This window comes from Pan paniscus, chromosome 8, assembly GCF_029289425.2.
Source record: "Pan paniscus chromosome 8, NHGRI_mPanPan1-v2.0_pri, whole genome shotgun sequence".
NCBI lineage: Eukaryota > Metazoa > Chordata > Mammalia > Primates > Hominidae > Pan > Pan paniscus.
Genome location: NC_073257.2, coordinates 89,915,277 through 89,937,099, shown reverse-complemented (window position 1 = coordinate 89,937,099; position 21,823 = coordinate 89,915,277). Strand labels below are relative to the sequence as shown.

At 47.3% G+C, this 21,823-nt stretch overlaps 1 non-coding gene and 1 pseudogene across 1 annotated transcript; both read left to right on the top strand.

Moving 5' to 3' along the window:
- Positions 1–1,273: 1,273 nt before the first annotated feature.
- On the top strand, positions 1,274–20,086 carry LOC100979791 (inosine-5'-monophosphate dehydrogenase 1-like; annotated as a pseudogene).
- LOC112441134 (U6 spliceosomal RNA) lies at positions 11,495–11,599 on the top strand. Its single transcript, XR_003029095.1, has one exon. It is a non-coding gene; the product is annotated as a U6 spliceosomal RNA (small nuclear RNA).
- Positions 20,087–21,823: the final 1,737 nt, after the last annotated feature.

The following is a 21,823-nucleotide window of genomic DNA, read 5'->3' as shown; positions in this document are numbered from 1 at the left end:
GTTCCCTCACCCTTCTCTTGTCCGTCCATACTCTTTCATTTGCTCTCCCTTTGTAGAATATAGTCTCTGGCCTCCTAATGGTTCCCGTTTAGTTCTCCCTATTACTATGTGTTTTTATCTCTTTTTTTCCCCAACTGTGAAAGATGTCATCCATAGAGAAGAGCATATCCAATATAAGTGTATAGTTTTGTTATTAAGTAGAGATGGGATCTTGCTATGTTGCCCAGGCTGGTTTTGAGCTCCTGGGCTCAAACAAACAGTCCTCCCACCTTAGCCTCCCCAAGTGCTGGGATTACAGGCATGAGCCACTGTGCCTGGCCATAAATGCATAGTTTAAAGAGTAAAATGGATAGTGTTTCCATCTTTAAGGAACAGAACACTACCAACTACCTTAGAAGCACTCATATGTCTTCACCCGGTTGAATGCCCCACCCTCTCTACCAAAGTAAGTGCTAGCCTGACCTGTAGTGAATAATTTCCTTGCTCTTCACATATTGTTCATTTTTAAAAACATTGAGCATCAAGCACAGATTAGCTGTGTGGGGAAAGCACAGTGTTTCCAATGTTGAATGAAGTCTGCTGGAGAACATAATGTGATCTCAAGGTCAGAGTGGACCTCAGCTTCTCCAAGAATTTACAAGGGGCCCTTCTGGGGAAGCCAGGGAGCAGCAAGGCTTGAATGAGTCCTGGGCGTAGCAGGGCTGCCACCATCAGGGCCTGTGGCCACACTATCCATGGACCAGACCCTGATCATCTGGCAAGAATGTGGATGGAGGGTGCCGGCTGCTGAGTTCTGTTTTTGTAGTCCCCACAGCTGACCTTTTGATTTCGGGAGGATGTCAAAGCCGAGCGCTGCTGTGGGATGGAGTGAGGATCTTCAGCTGATCTGGAGGGCAGGAAGCTTCTCCATCATGTCAAGGTAAGCCGAGTAGAAAGAATGTGAATGGGATCGCCCGGTTGACCTGTCCTCAGCTGAGCTGCGGGAAGCCCGCAGGGATCTTGGTGCTGAGGTCTCCTGACCTGTCTGTCCTGAATCCTTGCTCCAGGCCAGAATCACTGCCCTCGGGGTCTGGTGCCAGCTCTCATCTTGACACCTCTCCTCTATTTTGCTGAGAATCTCCTGGGAATGTTGACTTCTTTTGATTTTCCTGTCCTCCTCTCCTTCGATGGATCTGTTTCCTGTGAGGAAACACTTGAGGAGAAAGGCTTAGCCTCGGATCTGAATTCTTAATCCACAGGAGGGTCACTGGGTTTATCTTCTCCTATGCATCATCTTCTTGAACAGGGCTGGATGAAGTAAAAACTAGCAAAGTCTGGCCGGGCGCGGTGGCTCACGCCTGTAATCCCAGCACTTTGGGAGGCTGAGGCGGGCGGATCACAAGGTCAGGAGATCGAGACTATCCTGATTAACACGGTGCAACCCTGTCTCTACTAAAAATCCAAAAATTTGACCGGGTGTGGTGGCAGGCACCTATAGTCTCAGCTACTCGGGAGGCTGAGGCAGGAGAATGGCGTGAACCTGGGAGGCGGAGCTTGCAGTGAGCCGAGATCGTGCACTGCACTCCAGCCTGGGCAACAGAGCGAGACTCCATCTCAGAAACAAAAACAAAAAACAAAGAAACTAGCAAAATCTGTGTTCATCCTTGTGTGTGGATTGATATGTATGGGTTGGGAGGCACACAGACCCAGAGAGCCAAAACAGCAAGGGCCGTGAGCACCTGCTGCAGGCCACTTCCTTGTTCTTTCTGGAGCTTCAGTTATTTATGTGTTGGGGATCCTGGACAGTTCCCTCATGTTCTCTTCTCTTCTCTTTTTCTTTTCTTTTTTTTTTTTTGAGACAGAATCTTATTCTGTCACCCAGGCTGGAGTGCAGAGGTGCAATCATAGCTCACTGTAGCCTCCAACTCCTGGGCTCAAGCGATCTTCCCGCCTCAGCCTCCCAAGTAGCTAGGACTACAGGTACAAGCCACCAAGCCCAGCCAATTTTTAAATTTTTTGTAGAAATGGGTCTCACTGTGTTGTCCAGGCTGGTCTCAAACTCCTGGCCTCATGATTCTCCCATCTTGGCCTCCCAAAGTGTTGGGATTACAGGCGTGAGCCCCTGGATCTGGCCAGCTCCCTCGTTTTTTGGTTACTCCAGTGTCGTTTTGTCATTTTACTCTTATTTTGTGGCGATTCACTCAACTTTCATCCTTCAGTCCCTTCTCTTGAGTTTTTCAGTTTTGCTAACAAGTTCTTAATTTCCAAGAACTCTTTTATATCTTCCTGTACTTGTTTCATGAATACAATATCTTATCTGAGGATAGTATTTTTTTCTTCATCCCACATAATTCCATTTCCTCTAAGGTTGTTTTTTGTTTGTTTGTTTGTTTGTTTGTTTGTTTTGCCTTGGTCTTGGTTTTGCACATTAGAGGTTTTAACTTCAGGTGTCAGGTAATCACTGGGTGTCGACTGATGAAGCCTGGGAAATGTAAAAGTCCGGATCAAATGGGTGAGAGTGCGGTCTTTTGAGTCTTTTGAGTTTCACTGTAGGATGGTCTGGCTGGGCTGTTCACTGGGGAAGCACAGCAGTGCTCTCTTTAGGTCTTCAGAGATTTGCCAGATTACCCCAAGGGGCCCTTCCTATGTGATGGGAAGGATCGGCCTGGCCGCATCTTGGAGCCCAGTAGGGGAAGAAGGCTAGGACTCTTTGCACTCAGCGTTCAGCATGACAGCATGTGGTCACTTCATCCTTTTGTTTTCAGTGTGGCGCCCATTCTCTGGATCCATGCTGGCATCCCCTAGTTCCAAACCTCACTTATACTCTCTAGAGAATAACCTCCTAGCTTCGGCCATGTTGAGGAAAAGGCTGTAGCTCTGTAGTTTGGAAACTAGGAATGGGTTTCTCACCCAGCTTTTACCCATTCCATACTTAAGCCTCCCCTCCACCCCAACTTCCATGGGGTAACAACGCCACAGTTCTGTGCATTTAAAGATTCTTAGCATTTTCTTCTGCTGGTTTTGGGTGTGGTATTCTCAGGTCTGCTAAGGAATTTGCCACTGGTCTCTCTCCTTTTCAACTTCTAAAATGATTTTGTGGTTGTTGCCCCTCTGCTTTCTCTGTATTTCTAAATTAATATCCTTTTAAAAGAAATTCTTTTACTATATTTACTGTTTTGTAGTAGGATTTTAATAGAGGAGCAAAATTAAGTTTATATATCAATCTGTGATTTCTTAACCCCAAAGTAAGGTTTTTCTTTGCTTTATTTTACTGTCATTTATTGGAGTCTTGAATGGCCTAAAATGTATACCTTATTCCTTCTAACAGCAGCATCCCCTTCTAATTTTTGGGTGTGTTGGCCAGGCTTTAATTAGAGAGGAAGAACCAGTGTATTTCATATATATACAAATTTGTTAAAGGAATTGGCTTACAAGATTGTGGGTGCTGGCTAAGCAAGTCCAGAATCAGGGAGGTCATGGGCACAGACCACAACTGTTGTCTATGGGCAGTCAGGAGGGAAGTGAATGAGCAGAATGGAACTCCACAGGCACAAGTACAGCAGACGCCACTGCCCGTGGGTGGAATTTCTTTTCTTTTTCAGGGAAGCTTCAACTTTTAAGGCCTTTTTAGGCTTCTGCTTTTAAAGCTTTTCAACTGATTGAATCGGGCTCACCCAGATCTTTCAGGATACTCTTTTTTTTTTTTTTTTTTTGAGACGGAGTCTTGCTCTGTCGCTCAGGCTGGAGTGCAGAGATTTGGCTCACTGCAAGCTCTGCCTCCCAGGTTCATGCCATTCTCCTGCCTCAGCCTCCCAAGTAGCTGGGACTACAGACACCTGCCACCACGCCCGGCTAATTTTTTGTATTTTTCAGTAGAGACGGGTTTCACCGTGTTAGCCAGGATGGTCTCGGTCTCCTGACCTCATGATCCACCCATTTCAGCCTCCCAAAGTGCTGGGATTACAGGTGTGAGCCACCACACCCGGTCCAGGATACTCTTAATATTCATCACATCTGCAAAATACCTTCACAGCAGCACCTAGCTTACATAACTAGGGACTGTCACTGAGCCAACTTGACATGTACACACACACACATACACACACATCATCACAGTGGGTTTACCAGTAAATTTCTTCACTAGTTTCCCATAACTGGGCATTTGGATTACATTCTTGTTGTTACTGTTATTTGTGTTTATAGACTTATTTAACATTATACTTACAGAAGCTTCTGTGGGGAGTTTTTAGTTTATAGATAAGGACATCAGGACCGTCAATTACAGTAAACTGCCTGAGCTGTTCTCTTATGCTGTGTACCATTAAGAATAAAAGAAAATTTGTTTTTTTCTGAATTGCTGTCACAGATGGGATGTGCTGTGAGGAAGCTTAGGAACATGTAAGCTACTTTAACGTTCTCTCACTTAAGTCATTTAAAGATGGGCAGAGGTGCTGAGAACTAAGTAAATATGACAATAAGAAGTGGGAATGGCAGGGCCTTAGGTGCCCACCTGCAGACTAGAGTGCTGTGTGGGGCCAGGCTGTGCCCCGAGCACATGTAGGGTGTGTGGCCGGTATCTGACACACATCTTAGAACACAGAGTGGAACAGAACAGAATCAAAAAGTTGCTTCACCTTCAGCAACAATACATGCTGGTGTTGCTTTTCCATAGAAATAAAAAGTGATAAATCTAAAATTACATGATATTTTGCTGTAAATAACAGCTCATTTTTATTAAGGTTATCTGCTAATAATAGAATGAAGATAAAATACATTTAACCTTTGTATTTTACAAGTTTTAAGTTTTTCTTGATGCTTGGTAACCAGTTTTTGCATTTTTGTGTTTGAGATATATTAAATATTTACTTTTGTTAATATATTGTATAATTTCTAAATAGTTCCTCTTGTTCTTAAAAACCAATGTACTTTTTCAAATTGCATTTTTCATAACACCCTAAATACTTATTACTTAGTAAAAATACTAAATATTTTTAAGGGCTACAAGATTTGGACTCAGCAGTTGATTCCAGGAGGCTGCTGCTTGAGGGAATCTTCATTTGTGATGAACACAATTGTTTGTTTAAAACCAAAAATCTCAAGAGTTGAATCTGAAAGATGTGTGTCCATGTACATATCCTTGAAGATCAGAAGGCAGGTTCCTTATTTCAGGTTAAAGCACAGATAATTGGCCCTTAGAAATGGAACCAATCAAAATGTCTACAAATGCAGAAGACCATGAGAGGGAATCCTACCAGGAGAACATCTTTGGGTCCCCTCAGGCTCCTCACTCCAGTTACCCCAACAATTGGAGAAGAAAGGCCCAGGTATTGGGGAACAATGCCAAAGCAATGCTTGATCCTGGCTGGAGCCAGTTCTTCTGCCTTGTACCACTGGGCTTGATTTTCCTGTGTGGTGTAATAGATGGATTATATGGTACTGTCAATGTCGTTAGTATTAAGAGGTTAGAGTTACCACTTATAACCCAACTCCCTGGTCAGCAAAATCCTGTGCAATATCTACGCTGCCTGGGAACGGAGCTCAGGATGACAAGCCAACTGCAGATGAAGTTGTGTCAATATCCAAATGTGTTCCTGATGATACGTTCTTCTGTGCTGTTGTTGGATCTGCAGAAGATCATTGCCAATGCTGATCAGGTTCAGAGAGGTTTAAAGCCTTCATGCTGTCTATTCACAAGTGGGAACTGACTCAGTCTCTTAATCACAGCTCTGCCGCACCTGTTGATTAGGTCAGTGTGCAGCCTTGGGCTAATCTGTCATAATGGCATCATTATGACATCATTCTAGAACCCAGGTACAGAACTAGCTGAGCAGTCAAGATGGTGGCCGCACATGCCCAGGTGACAAAAGCCAACACAGACCAGTGTATGGATGGGACAATCGTAATCCCTATAGGCAGCAGCAGAGATCCAGCCATTCCTGGCTGCAGTGAAAGAGGTTAAAAAGGCTCTCGGAAAGTTTGACCTGTGCCCAGATGCCACCTGGTACCCCACAAGGATTAAACTGTCATCCAAGAGGTTTCCTAGTCATTCCACAGCAGCCAGTTGGTGGAACAAGAAACGCACAACATCATGTGCTGGGCTCAAAGCCCTGGAAAGGAGAGCAGGAACTATAATCACGATACTTTGTGCTTGTCACTGCATCAGCCTGCATGGTCAGGCATGTGGGCATCCCCTAGGGGACACAGTGCCCTCAAGCTTATTAGATAGCTAGATATGACAACTGAACCATTCTGTGGGGGATGAATTCAGGGATGAAAAACAGAGGCCCACAGGGGGCATGGTGCATGTCCCCACAGTGGGGAGCCAGCCCGTCTGTGAGAACTGCTGGCAGAAAACATTCCTCTTCCAAAACTGCGGGCCTCAGATGACCCCCAGGACCAGGTGGAGGCCTGACTTCTTGATTGCATGAAGGATCTCGCAGGCCACACCTCCGAGCCGGGTTGACACAGGTGAATAAAGGACTGGATGATTTCAGTGGGTGGGACTGAAAACCTCTTTGGCTTGGAAGATCGCTCTCTGGAAGGATTTGGTGATCAGACCTTCCTGGGGCATTTTTTTTTCCCAAAAGTAGAAGGGATATAAAAAGATTTACACTGCCCGGCCCGCAGCGGCAGTGTGCCTGCGGCAGGTGGCCACTCGGGTGTTTATGTCGGGTCGTGGGGTGTCACGGCAGCCTGGCAGACTACCTGATCAGCAGCGGCACCAGCTACGTGCCCGAGGACGGGCTCACCGTGCAGCAGCTCTTCACCAGCACCAACGGCCTCACCTACAATGACTTCCTGATTCTCCCAGGATTCATAGACTTCATAGCTGATGATGAGGTGGACCTGACCTCAGCCCTGACCCGCAAGGGCTGAAGACGCTGCTGATCTCCTCCCCTATGGACACTGACAGAGGCTGACATGGCAATCGGGATGGCTCTGATGGGAGGTATTGGTTTCATTCACCACAACTGCACCCCAGAGTTCGAGGCCAGTGAGGTGCGGAAGGTCAAGAAGTTTGAACAGGGCTTCATCACGGACCCTGTGGTGCTGAGCCCCTTGCACACCGTGGGTGATGTGCTTGGAGGCCAAGATGCTGCATGGCTTCTCTGGTATCCCCCTCACTGAGACGGGCACCATGGGCAGCAAGCTGGTGGGCATCATCACCTCCCGAGACGTCGACTTTCTTGCTAAGAAGGAGCACACCACCTTCATCAGTGAGGTGATGACGCCAAGGATGGAACTGGTGGTGGCTGACGTTGAAAGGTGTGACGTTGAAAGAGGCAAATGAGATCCTGCAGCGTAGCAAGAAAGGGAAGCTGCCTATCGTCAGTGATCGCGATGAGCTGGTGGCCATCATTGCCCGCACTGACCTGAAGAAGAATCGAGACTACCCTCTGGCCTCCAAGGATTCCCACAAACAGCTGCTGTGCGGGGCAGCTGTGGGCACCCGTGAGGATGACAAATGCCACCTGGACCTGCTCACCCAGGCGGGTGTCAACGTTGTAGTCTTGGACTCATCCCAAGGGAGCTCGGTGTATCAGATCACCATGGTGCATTACATCAAACAGAAGTACCCCCACCTCCAGGTGATTGGGGGGAACGTGGTGACAGCAGCCCAGGCCAAGAACCTGATGGACGCTCGTGTGGACGGGCTGCATGTGGGCATGGGCTACGGCTCCATCTGCATTACCCAGGAAGTGATGGCCTGCGGTTGGCCCCAGGGCACTGCTGTGTACAAGGTGGCCAAGTATGCCCAGTGCTTTGGTGTGCCCATCATAGTCGATGGTGGCATCCAGACTGTGGGGCACGTGGTCAAGGCCCTGGCCCTTGGAGCATCCACAGTGATGATGGGCTTCTGCTGGCCATCACCACGGAGGCACCTGGTGAGTACTTCTTCTTAGAAAGGGTGCAGCTCAAGAAGTACCAGGGCATGGGCTCACTGGATGCCATGGAGAAGAGCAGCAGCAGCCAGAAACGATACTTCAGCAAGGGGGATAAGGTGAAGATCGCACAGGGTGTCTCGGGCTCCATCCAGGACAAAGGGTCCATTCAGAAGTTCGTGCCCTACCTCATAGCGGGCATCCAGCACAGCTGCCAGGATATCGGGGCCCGCAGCCTGTCTGTCCTTTGGTCCATGATGTACTCAGGGGAGCTCAAGTTTGAGAAGCAGACCATGTCGGCCCAGATCAAGGGTGGTGTCCATGGCCTGCACTCGTATGAGAAGCAGCTGTGATGAGGACAGCGGTGGAGGCTGAGGTGGTGGAGGGGGTGCACCCCAGTGTCCACCTTGGGGCACAGTCTCCCTCCATCACTGAGTGGTACACAGATTTGCGCTATGGGTTCCTCAGCTCCTTTCCAGGGAGAGAGGAGGGGAGGTCCTGAGGGGTCTGCGGCCCCTTGCTTGGCATCCCCTGCAGAGTCAGGACTGCTTCCTGGGCCAGGCTGCCCTGGGAGCACCCCCTGCTCAGCTAGCTGGGCTCTCAGGCCCTGCACCTGCCTCAGGTCTTTCTTGCTGCAGCCTGCTGCAGCCTCCTTCAGCCTGGCCCCCACCCCAGGGGCAGGCAACCCCTCCTGGCTTCTTCTCTAGGGCAACTTCCTGCCCCCAGACCCCCAGGAAATGGTGCTGTCCTGGCCCTGCCTCTGGCCCTTCCGGGGTCCTGTCCCCTCAGCCATGTGGCACTTCTGAACTCCTGACCTAGGCCAAGGGGAGGTCTCTGCCCCCTTCCCCGGCCCTGGGCTACCCTTGGGTCCTGCTCCTCAGGCTACTCCCCTGTTCCTGGCCCTGGGGAGGAAGCTGCCCTGGTCATGGCCACCTGCCTGTCATTCCTGACTCACCACCGTCCCGAGGTGTACCATTCCTGCCCTCTCCCTCAGCTGCAGTTGAAGGCTTTTAACTTTGCACTCTTTGGGATCACAGTTGCGTCAGTGTGTATTAAATAATCAGAATAAATCAAGCAGGTTTCAATGCCTCCAAATATATATCTATATCTGTATAGATATAGATATAGATATCAGTCTCATGCCACTCTTCATCCCAAAAAGTAACACTATTTTTATGCATTTCTAAATCCCTACTGCTGCTTTCTGCAGATACCAGCTAAATCAAATGTGAATTCATGTTCCCTCCTTCACACCCAGAAGGTAGCATACATAAATTTTCAGTATCTTAATTTTTTTCCACATAACACAGAAAACAGGTGTCGTGACCCTATTGCAGTCACTGCTGTGGTGGCAAATGGACTCGTTAGAGGAGGGGAGTCCGAAAGTGCAGAACTGCCAGGCAAGGAGCCTAGAGGCAGGAGAACGCAAGTCCATGTCAGTAGGGCGAGGGTTCAAAGTGCATCCTGGGGAGCCTGCTTCCCTGGCAAAGGTGCTACCAAAATGCTAACCAGTCTTCGAGAAAGACAGAGAAGACTGGGAGAGGGGTGTGTGTATATGGGGTGGGGGTGGGGGAGCCCTGGGGCTATGTGAGCTCTTAGTGGAAGAGTTGCAGCCCCTGTCCTGGGAATCACATGTAGTGATTCCTGAGTGTAGAACAGCCATTGTGTATCCTGGGGTCACAGGGAACAGAGATCTTCTCCCGAAACTGGACAAGGAAGAGTGCCTGTCTGGGCTCACCCCCTTGATGCTTATGTGATATTTTGAGCTTGAAGTGTTGGATGAGACCTTGAGACCTGAAGGGAAGGGAGGAGCTTGGAGGGAGGAACACCAAGTATGTCAAACGTCCTGGGAAGTGAAGAAAGAAATGTATATTGGCCGCCACCAAGAAGAATATGGAAGGGAGTTTCCCCTGAGGACTAGGAGTTGTCGGTGGTCCTCCAGTACTGTGGGTGGAGATGCTGCCTTCGGGATTCACTATGGGTGATGACTGGATGGGACCAGAAAGATAAAAGGGCTGGACCTCTGTGGTCTTGTGCAGTGTGCACCACCATGGGAATGGGCTCTAATTGCAAAACACCTGCAATGTGCCAGACATTATACTGGGTGACTTTCCTATGCTTTTATATGTTTGCCCAGGGTTAAGGTCCTTTATTCTTTTTTTTTTTTTTTAATGGTCAGTATTTCATTGTGGCATTCTTTTATTCAAATTAAAATTAAACTTATTTTTATGGAGATCAACGTAATTAACTACATGTCTAATATAAAGAGCAATAAACCTTGTTATTTTAAAACCACACAACATTATTTTGATATTTTGAGCCAAACATGCAAAACTTGACTTAAAATTGCATATTTGATGCATTTAAGATAAATTCTAAATGAAAATCTAAATCATGCTTTTATTGTAAATATTAATATAGACACATGGAAAACATCCAAGCAGTATAAGCAAGGCATGAAGTAAAAAGTCTGAGCCCATCGACAGTGTAAAGGGTCTGACTATTACCACCTTAACTGTGATCACACTTCACTTCAGTAATAATTATAGACCACCCAAATGAGAATGAGCAGCAGCTACTTATTCTCAGCGTGGTATATACCCAGAGAGTCAGCCACAGTCACTTGCCATTGCAGACACTCAAAGGCAGTCAGCGGAGTGAGAAAGCTTTATGCTGGGAAAAGGGGAGGCTTCAGGTGAGCCTTGATCAAAGGCTGTTGGCATCTGGAGGCTGTGGGTGAGCTAACTAGAAGCAGGGCATCCTATGTGATTGGTTAGGGAAGCATATTTGGCCTTCTCTGGTTGGTCCTACTAAAGGATTTTCAAAACAGAGGCAAGAATTAGGGAAGCTGGCAGGTATTGATCAAGTCCTGGCCATTTGGGACCAAAGGCTACAGGGGTTGTTTGGCTTCCTGGACTGGTTACTGCAGACTGTGGGTCAGAGTTCTGTTTTTGTATATGATCTGCCCATGGTCTGTATATTCTAGTAGATCCCATAATGAAACCACCAGATATGAGTTACAACATGAAGTAAGTAAGTACACAGTGTCAACTGGAATGTGTTCTTGCCAAAAATCCTCCACCTGGGTCTTATCAAGGCTTTCAATCCAACTGCTGGTTTATAGGAAGTTTAGGGAATGAAGACACAATCAGGCAAATCTAAAATGAAGGATATTCTATAAGACAATGACCTGGTCTCTTCAATGCTATGGATTTAAAAAGGGCTGGGGAAGGAGGGCTGGTGGGAGGACTGTTTTAGATTGAAAGAATGTTGAGACTTGAATAACCAAATAAAATAAACATTGAAGCAGGTCCAGTTTTCTCATAAAACTGAAGCTTGGGCCGGGTGCGGTGGCTCATGCCTGTAATTCTAGCACTTTAGGAGGCCAAGGTGGGTGGATCACCTGAGGTCAGGAGTTCGAGACCAGCCTGGCCCACATGGCAAAACCCCGCCTCTACTGAAATACAAAAATTAGCCAGGCGTGGTGGCATACACCTGTAATCCCAGCTACTTGGGAGGCTGAGGCAGGAGAATCACTTGAACCTGGGAGGTGGAGGTTGCAGTGAGCTAAGATGGTGCCACTTCACTCCAGCCTGGGTGAAAGAATGAAACTGTTGTCTTGAAAAAACAAAGTGCTCACTTCAGCAGCACATATTCTAAAATTGGAACGATACAGAGAAGATTAGCATGGCCCCTGTAAGGATGACACTCAAATTAGTGAAGGGTTCCATATTTAAAAAAAAACAAAAACCCTGAAGCTTGGAAAACTTACATTTGTCTTATCTGAGTTCCTTTCTTGGGAAACAAACCATCGGGCCTCCTGAATGATACCGGGAACTGAGACTTTCCAGATCACTGCCACTGGACAGTGAGGTGCACCTGCTCCTTTTTGACCAACTTCTTATCCCTGCCTCATTCCTGTTTTCCCACATGTGGTTACAATGAGATGCTGGAACCCCTTATACTACCGCCTGCTGCCTATTGACCAACTCCTCATTCCTGCCCCTCTTCTTTTCCCTTAACTTTAGTTGGTGGGAAGGGACATATTTGAGGCTGGTCTCCCTTCTCTCCGGCTGACATCACTCAAATAAAATCTTCTTCCCTGGCAATACTTGTTGCCACAGTGATTGGCTTTCTGTGTGGTGAGCAACAGGACCTAGACCAAGCCCCTGGTGATCAGCAACAACATTTGGGAAACAATTGAGATTTTCATATGGACTCAATTATATGGTATTGGGGAATCACTTATTGTGTTAGGGTGTTAATGGCATCTTGTAGGGGAATATGTTGAGGCAAGGTAAACTCAACACTTTAAAGATGCAGCATCTGAAGTAATTTCCTCTGAAATGGCTCAGTAAAAAAAAAATTTATAATGCAGTATGGCGAAATGTAGTCTTAGATCTAAGTGGTGAGTACATGGGTTTTCATGACAGAAAAACAGACTAGTCTATGTGTGTACTTTTTATAATCATGTTTAGAGAGGAGTCTATTGTGCTCTATCTTAAATTCTACTTAGTAACTACTGTTGCAGTTTAATGTCTATAGGAGCAAAAAATAGTCTTGTATTCCCCTTTCATATTTTTTCCTAAACATAATTATAATCCACCTACTAGATTTTTTCCCTACCCAATGCCATGGAAATTTTCCTGTATCAGACCATGTGGATCTGCTGCATTCTTTTTTATGGCAACACACATAGTATTTATTTGGGAGAATGTACTCACTTATTGAGTATTGATAACTTCATTTTTTATAGTCTTTCCACTGTTAAAAGCGTTATATTACTCTAGTCTCAAAGAAACAGTGAAGGAGGCATTGAAGGAAATAGGCTGGTTGTTTGCTGTAAGAGATAGAACGTAGGATGCTGACCAGGATGGTTGAGAAGGTGGTCAGCCCAGCCCAGAGCTGGTAATCGGAGGGGACTAGTGTCTGGAGAAGCAGCCAGGTGTGCTCATCCCTCAAGGGACACAGCACGGCCAAGGGAGGTGGGAGCCAGAGGAGAGGGGAAACTGACCATGACTAAGAGCCTCTCCTTAAACTCAGCCAGTTTCAGTGAAGGTCATGGTTTCTAAGGTTTAGCTGTGAGACATCCTCATTAGGTTTTTTAAAGGGAAGGCGAGGGTTAAAGAAAGGGAGTCGGCGGCTCTACAGCAATGCAGGTTCTATGTTCAGCATAAGACCTGCAGAGATGGGGGACCAGCTTAATGCCAGTGCTCACCACTGCTTACAGGCTGGGGCAATTATAGCCCTGGGCGGGAGGGATCTTGGGGAGCATGTTGCCTGGGAAAAGGTTGATAACATGTTCCCACGATGAGGTGGTTTGGCCCTTGTTCTGGCTGAATGTGATGTTCTTTGTACTTTTTTACAGCAGAATGTAAGAAAGTCAGGTGGTTGGTCAGGCTGTTTCTCATGGCCCAAACCCCCATGGAATGTTTCACTTTAACCAAGATCTGTGAAATGCAGGAGTATGGGTGGAGGGTGTTTACAGAATGGTGCAGTTTGGACTAACAGTCCTTAGGGCAGGGGCAGCTGCCTTTCCAGCCACCTTATGTCTGCCTGGGCATGTGGACCCTTGGGGTTGTGTCTGTGCTGACTGGCTAATGCCATGGCTAGAGGCCTGAGATAGCCAGCCTGGCCAATTCCACCTCCAGCAGTCTGGCAGGGTTGCAGCAGCTGTTGGGGAAGGGCCAGATAGGGGGTGTGCATGGACCACACTGTGAACACATGCATGAGTGACTATGGCCCAGTCAGTGTCCTGCAGACAGGCATCTGTTCTGTTAGGACAATGACACAAATACTTCAAATGTCATCTCACAAGGGGCCCTATCATCCCTTACCCTCATCCCCCAGGGCAGTTAGGAAGGGGAGATGACCCATTTCCAAAGTGGGTACCGTTGACTGTGAGAGAGGTAGACTTCTTAAACAACCTTTTAAGGGCTTATTTTCAAGAATTTTTTTTTTTTTTTTTAAAGAATTCAACCAGAAGTGATTGCTAGAAATAGGCAGGTGGCCTGGTGGCATGGGTGCATTTTCCAAATGTTTTGTCAACAAAGCTGCAGGGTCCTGCTACTTTTGTGTGTAGATCAGAGCCCAAACCAGGATCTTTGCTTGGAGGAGAACCTCCAGAAAAGCCCCTCTTAGCTGTGTCCCTCCGCAAGATGAGTGGGCAGCCTTGCCCTGCGAGCTTGGACAAAACTAAAACTCCAAACTCCCCGGAGGCAGGGTGGTTCCGTGTGCATTCCTCCTCGGAGGCCAGCTTCCTCTGGATTTGTTCTTAGGCTTTTGCAGCCGAGGGCCACTGCAAAGAAAGGTTATCCAGGGAGATGACATGGCGGCGAGGGCTCTAGCTGGCCCTGTAGATGAGCCTAAAAGACGAGATTAGAGCAGCTCAGTGTGCGTCCATGACCTCAGTGGGGATCTGAACCATCAAGAAAACCATCCTATTTGTGGGCAAGAATGTCTGTTCTTGTTTGGGATCAGTGGGTCAGCAGCAACACCCTATGGAAGCAGCAGAAGCAATGGCAGCTTACAGAAGCAATGGCAGCTTACAGTTGCGGCTGGTTCTTAACTCTCGCCAAGAGAATGGAGAGGTTTGGCCTTTCCCCAGGGAAAACAGGACTGAGCCACCTCTAGCGATTCTTGGGACAACTCAAGGGGACTAGGGTATTCCCAGGAGAGACACTGGGCCTGCTACTAATCTGGAAAGAAGGCCGAGAGTGAATTTAAATGAAATAGAAAATGCATTATCACCCTGAACACAAAAAGCAGCTCCTCTGCCCACACAGAGGTAGGATACAGGCGATCAGATTCCCCACGTTCCTGAGGCTGTTCTTTGGAGGACAGATCACAGGTTGAGTTACAAAACACATCCTACAGCAAATCCTGACGGCAAATCCAGAGACATTTTAGGGGGACAGTGTCACTGGCTTCAAATATCTGTATGGGCGGAGGATTACCTAGGTGCTGAGGCAAGAGACTGAAGGCACAAACTGTTTCAGTATAATAAAGAAAATAGTTAGAATAAGAATAGTCATAATACAAATTAGATACAGAGATGATCATGAACAATTATCAATCATTATTATCAACATTAATCATTAGCTTTTAATATTACTCTTTGTTGCATTACTAATATAACCTAGGAATAACCGGTGGGTATAGGGTCAGGTGCTTAAGGGACATTGTGAGAAGTGACCTAGAAGGCAAGAGGTGAGCCTTCTGTCACGCCCGCATAAGGGCTGCTTGAGGGCTCCTTGGTCAAGTGGTAACGCCAGTGTCTGGGAAGGCACCCGTTACTTAGGAGACTGCAAAAGGGAGTCTCCTTTCCTTGGAGGAGTCAGGGAACACTCTGCTCCACCAGCTTCTTGTGGAAGGCTGGATATTATCCAGGCCTGCCCTCAGTCATCCGGAGGCCTAAACCCCTCCCTGTGGTGCTGTGCTTCAATGGTCACACTCCTTGTCCACTTTCATGCTCCTCCCGTACTCCTGGTTCCTCTTTGAAGTTCCTAGTAGATAGCGGTAGAAGAAATAGTGAAAGTAAAGTCTTTGATCTTTCTTGTACGTGTGAACAGAAAACGCTGTCATATGCTGCCTTCTCTCTCTGCTTTGGCTACCTAAAAGGGAAGGGCCTGCCTATCCTGTAATCACGTGACTTGCTTCACCTTGTCAATCACTTAGAAGATTCACCCTCCTTACCCTGCCCCCTTGTCTTGTGTGCAATAAATATCAGCGAGCCCAGCTGTTTGGGGCCACTACTGGTCTCCATGTCTTGATGGTAGTGGTCCCCCGGGCCCAGCTGCTTTCTCTTTATCTCTTTGTCTTGTGCCTTTATTTATTACAATCTCTTGTCTCTGCACACGGGGAGAACACCCGCTAAGCCCCCATAGGGCTGGACCCTACATATCTGGACGGCCATCAGAAGCAGGCCCAAGGAAAGACATTCCAGGAGGCAGATTTCTGATCAGTATGGAGAACAGCTTTCCTGCCACTGCACACATTCCTTGGTGCAAGCAGACCCCGGGCCGGGCAAGGCTGATCCATGAATTGGCTGGGCCACAGGTCCCTGCCACTGCTTCCCTGACCCCAGTCCAATTCCTTGCTGGGTTTTCAGGTTGGAGCTCTACCTACACATGGAACTAATCTGAGGGAGTCACAAAGGGCCTCTGGTCTCCTTCCCCAGATGTTCCTTACTGGCCCTTTCGAGGTAGATAGCCCCTTACCCTGGATGTGAGGTCCTTCTCCTACTCTTTTTGCCCTGCAATCCTGCTGCCCCCACCCCAGGGCAACATTGCTTCCTGGGAAGGGAACCCAGGAGAAGGCAGAGTTCAAGCTCTCTTCATTGGCTCCTGGGAATATATGTTTGTGTCCATGAAGACAAGTTCTTCTGGGAGGAGGCTGAGGACTCCACCTAGGATAGCTGATGAGCACCTTCTTCTTAACGACGACAACTAAAAGGACTTCTTAATAAGGTCCTAATTACTTTTCATTTCTTAATGAGGCTACTCAAAAGCAGGAGAAACATCAGCGAAAAGGATTGGTGCATTTCTACCTGAGACTGCCTTCTTGAGAGCCTCAGAATGACAGCTGGTGGCCTGGCTTCCTTAATAAAGTACTGGTATGAAATCGGGGAATTCTGACCTCACTTCGGGTGCGTGTACTGAGTAAACTGAAATTTCTTTCTTGTATGAAGAGTGAAGGTATGGCTCTGAGCATAGAAATCCCTTCTGGGCGCCAGAAATGTCTTTTTCAAAGGGGTTGGTGTTAAAAGGGTTCTGGCTGTGCCTCTGTGATGTGGACAGAGTCAGCCCAGTTCTTTGGGTCTCAATGTTCCCTTCTGTAAAGACAAGGCTTGGAGACTTTCCCTTGGGATAGGGGAAGGGAACACATGGAGACCCCCTAGGAGGGCAGTGAGCCTCACGTGGATTCTGTTTCTAGAGGAGCAAAGCTGCTTCTGGTTACCTCCTGGGTCGGGGCTGCTTGCCCTGTGATGGGGCAGCTGGCTCTCAATGTGATAATGATGACACCTCTTGGGCCGGACTGGGATGGGTTGAGTTGGGCTCACAGGGAAAGTTGTCCAGAGGTTGAACTATGTCTCAGAGTGTGGCCTGACCACAAAGAGTAGGGTCTGTCTGCAGCTGCTGCACCCTGACTGGGGCTGGGCCTTCCTCCTGGGTCCTGTACTCAGCTGGGGAGAATGGCAGCAGCACCAGCTCTCTCTTGCCTCTCCCCAGCACCTCATGGCATGAGGGCTGGGACCCCTGCTCCACTGGCTAGGTCCATGGGGCCAAAGGAGGGTCTAGTTTTGACTCCTGGCCTTTTTTTTTTTTTTTTTTAATGACATAGAAAATATTTTTAAGAAATAAAAACCTTTCTCTGCCCTGGTTATACTGCCCAGCAAAAAATTCTTCCTGCCCCTTGATATGCTTTGAGTCAAACATATCTGTCTAAAAAACACACAGCAGTGTGGCCTGAGCTTCAACTTTTAATTCTCATTGAAATTTGAATTTAAATCACAGAGATAGTATATGGTTGTTGTGTTCAAACAACACAGAAGAATATAGAGACTCTGGAAGTAATTTCTGCTATCGCCTCCACCCCTCTCCTCCCCACTCTCCTCCCTTCTCTTTCTGGACTGAGTATCAGGCGACATTGCTTTGAGAGGCCACAGTATGCAGTCTGGGTTGGAGGGCCAAGCCAACGACAGGAGGAGCATCACCTCAGAGAGACTCAGCGGCAGGCAAAGCGCGATAACCACAGAAGAGACAGGTCTGTCGTGACCTCCAAGGCCGAGGCAGCAGGTACCAGCCAGGACTGTGCCTCTGCCATCCACACATTGACAGGGAAGAGCCAGTGCTGCCCATCTGCACTTCAGCTCCCGTGGGCTTTCTTTTTCTGGCCTCAAAGGGAAGAAGGCGTCTTCAGCTCAGTCATAGCAAAGCCCCTGACTACACATGTGGAAACCTCAGTGGATCAGGCTCAGGAGGGAAGCTGCATGACCCCGTGGCTGGCGGCATTCAGCAGGGGCCACTTTAGCAGGAAAGAGCAGGGAAGCAACATAAGCTGAAGGGCGGGGACGTGTGAGCCATGAGATAGGTGGCTGCTGTCCGCGAGTCCATTCCAGGGTCTCCTAGGGGGCTGCCAGCCCTGTGGGCTGTGGGGGGATCATTCAGAGGTGCCCCGTGTCTCAGGTCTCTCTCGTCTCCTCCCCACCACTGCATGAATTGAACATGGACATTCAGAGCTGTGGTGTACGGAATATACTGCGTCGGGGAGCAGGTGTCACTCCCTTGTCTCTGGACTGACGCTGCTGGGCTGCCCTGGTTATGCAGCATCCATTTAACTTCTTTAGGGAGCACTGACAGTGTGCCAAGCTCTCTTCTGAGTGCTCAGAATACAGGTTATTGAATCAGACATGGGCCTTGCCCTCGAGATCCTGACAGCAATCTGGTGGTGCTGATGCTAGCGGGATGAGCTGTCACCTTCACTCACACAGCAGACGGCAACACAGCCTCTGCAGGGAGTGTGGAGTATGCACTTTGTTTAGTGATGAGCTCCTAGAGTCCTAAAACACAGAGTCCTTTATTTATGTCTTTGGCCCCACTGCCCCAACCTTTCACCGTGCCCACCCTCTCTGGGCTTTTCAGCCTCCTGGTAATCCAAGAGACCCTCATTGGTTGTTTTTGAGCACAGGTAGCTTTTCCCCTCTGAATGGCCCTTTGAAAGGTAATCCCAACACCCGCCCTCACCAGTCCCCGTACAGGAGCCATGGCTCTAATAAACAATCAAGTGGCAATTATCCATTCAAGGATCATCTGTCTTGGGAATTAGTTTTTGTTGTGGTGGTTGTTTCAACTGACTTCTCAGATACTTTCTCTCCAACATGGTTGGTGAGTAATCAGAGAAGTGGGACTCATTTTACTATTGCCAATACTCGCTGCAAGAAAGAGAGAAGCAAAATAGTGAAGTGGAAAGAGCAGGAGCCAGGAGCCTGAGGACTTGTACCCTAGTCTTGATTCTGACGTGAGCTGGCTCACAGGCTTTTATCGTGGGCATTATTCCCATCACCTGTGAGCTTGAGGTTGCAAACCAGTGTGTATTATTTGTGGGAGCACGTGGTGTATTTTAAGTATAAACAATGCATGGGAGCTATAAGGAACTTAGGGACTGCTCTCAAGGAGGCAAGAAATAGGATACAGGAAGGGAAAACAGTTCTTCGGTTCTAATTCTGCTGCGTGAGAGGAACAGTTTGTATCACAGAGCGGCGTAACTTGTAGCTGGAAGGAGCAGGGAGAAAATGTAGGCCAAGGGGTAGATTGTTTAAATGGATTAATTCTTGGACTGTGCACTCAGCTTTAGCAGGGCTGTATCAGTGGGACTCCTGTGAGGCCTGGCTTGTGGATGGGTCCTGTAGACATTTGTGATTTGCTTATGCAAGGTCACCGAGGGATAGTATAGGCTTAGAGACAATTTTTTGAGTTCCCAAAATAAAAGGGCAGTGTTATATTTGAACTTCAAAACCCCTGAGAGTCCTAGACATTGGTTAATCCTCCCAGCTCAGCCTCTTGAGTAGCTGGAACTACTCAAGTATCATGTCACACCATGCCTGGCTAATTAAAAAAAATTTTTTTTTGTGGAGATACGGTTTTGCTATGTTGCCCAGGCTGGTCTTAAGCTCCTGGCCTCAAGCGGTCCTCCCGCCTCAAATCTCCCAAGGTGCTGTGTTGCTCCTAGATAATCCCAAATTTATGTATCTGTGTGAGGGGTTTCTTAGTTCCAACAACCCATAGGCAAGGCCAAAGGTTTCTGTCACTTTTCCCTGTGTGTTTCCTAAAACAGCCCCATCCTACCATACCCTTCCACCTTCAAGGCAGCTACAGCAGGCACTTATGCTTCATTCTCCAGAGTTCTGTCCCCTTGGCCTTCTGACTCCTGGGGGTTTCCATTACCTTCCTGTGAGCTCAGCTATGCATTAAAATTATGTTTTATAAATTGCACCCAACATTTTCTAGGCATTTTGTTGCAGAAAGCCCTTCAGGTTGTCTTGTCTACCCTGGTGCCAGAAGAGAAGCCTCATGAACATCAGCAGCATCTGACTTTTTACAAAGGAATCTGAGCTAGGAGAGTAAAATAGTAGGATTTGCTAGAGCTACATACACAGTGTAAGGATGCTCAGTCTCCAAATTGTTCAGTTGTGGAAATAGCTTCTAATAAACAAAAGGATCTTACTTTGTATCTGTGGTCCTTTTTTGTTTCTCATTGAGAATAGCTTTAAGTGTTTGAGCAAGTTTCCATCTTGCATCGGGGAAGGTAGGATTCTTTAGGGTGAGAACTTCTCAGCAGTCAGGACAAGAAGCTTACCTTGGTTGATCCTGGTTAATTGAAAGTGACAGACAAAGCCTCTCAGACGTCCCCCCCTCATCTCAGGCTGGATGCTGGTGAGCTTATTCAGCACTGGTTACAGCAAGTCCTGTTCCATTGACCAACCAGCTCTCTTGCCACATGGGCCATCTGTCCATTAATATGGGGTGTGACCATTTATGGAAATGACTACAAACCCTCATCCTACTCACAGCCTCAACATCTATTGTATCTTGGTGGCCAAGTAGGAATAAGTAGCAAAGTTAATTTCATTGTGACTGTATTCTTTTTTCTGGTCCTCCCGGTCTTCACTTTATTCATATAAGTAAAGAAAACTCCTATTAAAGGCAAAACAAACAAAAAACAGGCAGCCAAGGAGTTTGAGAGTAATGTAGTTTCATAAACAGCACCTTCAGATATGTATGATCTCCCGTGATTTGCGGGTATACCCCAAACAGTTTTTTCTTAAAAGTATGGGACACACAGTTTGATGTCAAATTACTGAGAGGAAGATCAAACCCTGCAGATTTCAGATTTCAGATTTCCCTTGATAGTGGCTGTTTTACTCTGACATGCCTAAAATTAACATATGTCACATTTAAAAATGTATTACACATATTCACGTAAGCTTAAGAAAGGGTATCATGAAACAAGGAAATTGAAACACACTTCAGTGATAGAAGTTAAAGAAACATGCATGAGGTCAACTCTATAAGATTCTGCAAAAAACAGCTCTAGGCAGTTCACTGCTACGTAAACAAGAAGTTGGAAGTTGGGGGTTCAGCTTCACTTGAAAATCGTGGAGTTGTCACCCATTCCTCTCTCAACCCTGTACCCTTATCCTCCACCTCGACTCTTGTTTCCCTTTCTTTAGTTTCTGACACTGGCTTCTTGGCTTCAGCCATTCTCAACAGAGGGAACAGCATGAGAAAAGTCAGTTGAGCTTCCCCATGGGGTTACATCTCCTCCACCTCCTAGGAAACATCCTCCCTATTTTTTTGTAGCTGCCATTTTTGGAAGGCAGCTTCCTCTACACCCCTCCACTTATGCAAACTGCTCGTCTTCACAGGTTCAGATCTAGTTCTCCCTTCTCCAGGATCCAGGAGTTTCCCTCCAATTTCATGAACGGCATCATATTTATTGTCTGTACAACTCATTTTACTCAGGGGGCAGAGGGCAGTTGTAACCTCTATGGACATTGTTCTCTTCAGACAAGCCTGCCATTTGGAGAGGGATACAGTGGATGGGGGATACACATGGTGAGTCAGCTGAGTCTAATACTCTTTGGAAACCAGTAGGTGACAGACGCCACAGCCAACTCTTCCCCCACATTTAGGTCGCTCATTCTTGTACACAATAGACCCTGCCTTACCTTCACTCATTTCACCTCCATCTCTTCTCTCTTGAGATCCTAAATTTAACTCACTGAAGGGAGGGACCACTTCATCTGTTACATCCCTTTTGACATGCAACACAGGGCTGATTTTTCCAGAGGTTACCAGCCAAATTCCTATGGCATGAATAAATAAATGGGTGCTTCTGATTACCAAATCAGTCTCCAGCCCTCAGTTCCCTAAGACCATCTCAAAATTCATAGTTCTCCC